This window comes from Haplochromis burtoni, unplaced genomic scaffold (assembly GCF_018398535.1).
Source record: "Haplochromis burtoni strain Fernald_Lab_line unplaced genomic scaffold, NCSU_Asbu1 Contig_899, whole genome shotgun sequence".
Classification (NCBI taxonomy): Eukaryota; Metazoa; Chordata; class Actinopteri; order Cichliformes; family Cichlidae; genus Haplochromis; species Haplochromis burtoni.
The window spans coordinates 119,853-124,058 of record NW_024583260.1 but is presented as its reverse complement, the minus strand read 5'-3'; the positions used below and the strand labels follow the sequence as shown (position 1 = coordinate 124,058).

Here is a 4,206-nt window from a genome sequence, read left to right as displayed (position 1 = left end):
AAGAGAATGAATCAGAAGACATCCATGCTGCATTGACCAGTGGACCATGTCTGGGTACGTGGGATGGGGTTTCTGAGGCTCTAAGCTGGACCAGGCCCAGGGGAGGGGCTCCACAGAGAGTGTGGGTTAGGTGGCAGCCAAAGTTGGAGGCCCTGGCGATAACCAGGGTGGATACATCTGTTTCCCCCAGCTTGATGCCTTTATGTTGGGATTTTTGCTGGTGGACAGGAGAGTTGCTTCCCTGGAACGGGTTCTGGCTGTTTGCACTTTTGCACCAAACCTGGGCTTGTGTTTGGTTGTTGGATGGAAGCTTTGTGCTTTTTACAGTGTAGCTAACATTAGTTGGAAGGAACACTGAAATACTGGAAGAGGTCACAGTTTCAGGCTGTTTGTGTCCTGCTTCACTGTCTTCATGGGACTGCCAGTGTCAAAGTTTGAACTAATAGATCGTTTTCTTTTTGACTCCCAGCAGAAGAATGAGGCCGCTCAGCAATGCTGTGTCAAACCTGGCCTGCAGGTAAATGTTGCATTAGGACAGATAATAATGTAGATCAGACGATTTCCTGAAGAAGCAGCGTCAGGGGAAAACCCTTCATTAAAAATCCAAAACTTCCTCATGATCAGTGTGTTAGACTCGGGACATAAACCAGACCAAGAGTTAGCTTTCAAGCAGCACCAGTTTGAGCCGCCAAATTTCAACTAACACAAATGTTTGTTTGTCAAAAGATTATGAATTTAAAAGAAAGAAGACCAACTGTTAATTTCTGCTGCTTGTATCAAGCTCAGGAGCTAAAACTGCAGGACCTGGTTCTGCTCGCATCTCTGATTTCCTCCATCAGGTTCATTGACCATGTACCAGTCACATTATATTGACCACATCTAACTGAGCTGTGTGAATTCCTTAAATATTCTTGTACAAAACAATAAAGTGAGAAAATCTCGTCCCCACTGTTCCAGCATGTCTTTAGTTCAAATCTCACAGGTTGTCACATTCACAGCTTCTCCTGTTTTTCTTCTCTTTACTATTTCCTCATGTTTCTGATGCTTCCCCGTCTACCTAATCCTCTTCATTTCTAGTGCTTTCCTTGTCCCCACTTCCTGATAAATTTGATATTTACTCTGTCCTTGTTTTGCCTTGTTGGTTTCACACATATACAGTAATGCTGTCAGGTTTCCTCCACGTGTTTTCTTCTTGGTTTACAGCAGCTATGTCGAGTCTGTCTTTGCTGGTTCATCAGATTTAAAGTTTTCAATTCAATTCAATTCAATTTTATTTATATAGCGCCAAATCACAACAAAAGTCGCCTCAAGGCGCTTCATAGATACAGAGAAAAACCCAACAATCATATGACCCCCTATGAGCAAGCACTTTGGCGACAGTGGGAAGGAAAAACTCCCTTTTAACAGGAAGAAACCTCCGGCAGAACCAGGCTCAGGGAGGGGCGGCCATCTGCTGCGACCGGTTGGGGTGAGAGAAGGAAGACAGGATAAAGACATGCTGTGGAAGAGAGACAGAGGTTAATAACAGATATGATTCAATGCAGAGAGGTCTGTTAATACATAGTGAGTGAGAAAGGTGACTGAAGGAAAAACTCAATGCATCATGGGAATCCCCCGGCAGCCTACGTCTATTGCAGCATAACTAAGGGAGGATTCAGGGTCACCTGGTCCAGCCCTAACTATATGCTTTAGCAAAAAGGAAAGTTTGAAGCCTAATCTTGAAAGTAGAGATAGTGTCTGTCTCCTGAATCCAAACTGGAAGCTGGTTCCACAGAAGAGGGGCCTGAAAACTGAAGGCTCTGCCTCCCATTCTACTTTTAAATACTCTAGGAACAACAAGTAGGCCTGCAGAGCGAGAGCGAAGTGCTCTAATAGGGTGATATGGTACTACAAGGTCATTAAGATAAGATGGGGCCTGATTATTTAAGACCTTGTATGTGAGGAGCAGGATTTTGAATTCAATTCTGGATTTAACAGGAAGCCAATGAAGGGAAGCCAAAACAGGAGAAATATGCTCTCTCTTTCTAGTCCCTGTCAGGACTCTTGCTGCAGCATTTTGGATTAGCTGAAGGCTTTTCAGGGAGTTTTTTGGACATCCTGATAATAATGAATTACAGTCGTCCAGCCTGGAAGTAATAAATGCATGAACTAGTTTTTCAGCGTCACTCTGAGACAGGATATTTCTAATTTTAGAGATGTTGCGCAAATGGAAGAACGCAGTCTTACATATTTGTTTAATATGTGCTATTGTGTAATCCTGCGTCCAAAGTCATACTTTTGTCTTTTATAATCTCTGTAAGATTATAAAATCTAAAGAGGATGTGATGTTGAAATGTTGCTGCAGTTCCTGTGAAAGAAAATATGTGAACTCATGAACTCTGCTGACTGGAAACTCTCCCTGCTGCTGCAGAAATGTGTGAGCGGTCCTCAGTGTTTAGATCAGAGGGAGCCTGGTGGTGGAGCAGGACTGCTGAAGAACTCAGTGGAAGGACCCACAGACTCTGGTCCTGATGAAATGTGTGGGGGGGAGGAGGGCTGCATCCATCTGACACTGAGAGGGGAAACACTTAAACATGAGAGCAGGACAATGATGAAGGAGAGCATCATCATCTGATGTGATGAGTTCAAAGAGAATAAATGGAACAAGCATGAGATGGTCTTCCTGGTTGGACTTTTAGCTTCATGTGAGAGATTTTACCTTAAAGAGATAAACCTCTGTTACTCTGTTTATTTTGCTTCTGCTGCATTTCTGCATGTCCTCATCCACTAAATATAAAATAGTGTAAATGAGCAGCTTTTGATGTTTGACAGTTTTTATTGTGTCTGAACGTTCCTGCAGTTGGTTTGTGGTTGATGTGGATTTGCTGCTCATGTGAATCCTCCCACAGTGTTTCATTAGCAGCTGTAACCACAGTGACTCTGATAAAACAGGAATTAGCAGAATCCATCTGATATGAAGCTGTGCTTTGAATACCACTTCCCTCCTCTTTGAAGAGTAGTCAGATATCTGTGTTCAGGTTTTTGTACAGCCTCTTCTACACTTTGTATCACTGTGTTTGTAGAGCACAGTAGTAGAGAGCTGTGTCTGCCAGGGTTAGGGCTGCTATGGTCAGATTAGTTGATCGATCTGATGTTTCTGATCATATCGATTATCAGGAATATATTCATGATGTCCCCCCCTTTCCTCTTTTCCAGAGTATAAACTGAGGAGCCTGAAGGTCAGAATCATGTCTGTACCAGTGAAGGTCAGCAACACCTGCACTTGTCTCATAGCTACATGTGAGTGTGACAGATTCTCCTTCTGTTTCAGTGACTTCAGGTTGTTGAGGAGTGATTGAGTCTCCAGCTGTTAGTCCTGGAAAAAGAAAGAAGAAAAGTAGTGAAATGCAGTCTGTATATCTGCTTAATGCAGCAGCTTCAACTAAACTTTAATCCCTGTTCTTAAACTCACCTATAATGTGAGATAGAAGCAAAAAGAGGTGCAGCAACATGTCTTTGGAGTTATTAAAGCCAGACAGACAGCACATGAACAATGTTCTTCCACTGCAGCACAATGACCAACAAATAATGTCATTGGATGAGCTCAACTTCAGTGGGCGGGGCCAGTTTAATAGCTCAGCCAATCAAACAGTTTTGTGCTTCCACAGCAGCTCTGTCTCTGTCTCTGATCTTTACTGCTTCATTTCTCTGTTGTCTTTGTCATCAGTCCAATGACACAAGAATCAGAGGTTTAACAGTGTGTGGCTCCCTCTAGTGGATGTTGTGGAGTATTCTGTTGTCTTTGCTCCAAAGGTTTTTGTACAGAGTTTTGCTGTTTCCTGTCACTGTGGGCTCACAGCACAGTAGTACACAGCAGAGTCAGACACTGCAGCAGAGGAGATCTGAAGAGTCATCAGTGTTTTGTCTCCACTCACATTAAAAGTTATTCGAGGGACTGGATCTGATATTTTCTCTCCTGTTCCAAAGTGAGAGATCAGGAACTCTGGTGGTTTTCCAGGATATTGTCGGTACCAGAAGAAATAATCATTAGTCTTCACTTCTCTGGATAATCTATAGGACAGAGTAGCAGTGCTGCCTTCTACACTGAACACTTCTTTGTTGGTTGGAGTGAGATCTTCACAGCTGACACCTAAAGGAACAGAAACATGTTTTATTCTTTTATAAATCATCACAATTCAAATGTGTTTCTTTAAACACACAGATTGT

At 42.8% G+C, this 4,206-nt stretch overlaps 1 long non-coding RNA gene across 1 annotated transcript; it reads right to left on the bottom strand.

The window, feature by feature from the left end:
• Positions 1-3,309: 3,309 nt before the first annotated feature.
• Positions 3,310-3,825, bottom strand: LOC121812877. The gene is made up of 2 exons (XR_006053378.1): positions 3,452-3,825; positions 3,310-3,355 (listed from the first exon to the last, which is right to left on the bottom strand). It is a non-coding gene; the product is annotated as an uncharacterized LOC121812877 (long non-coding RNA).
• Positions 3,826-4,206: the final 381 nt, after the last annotated feature.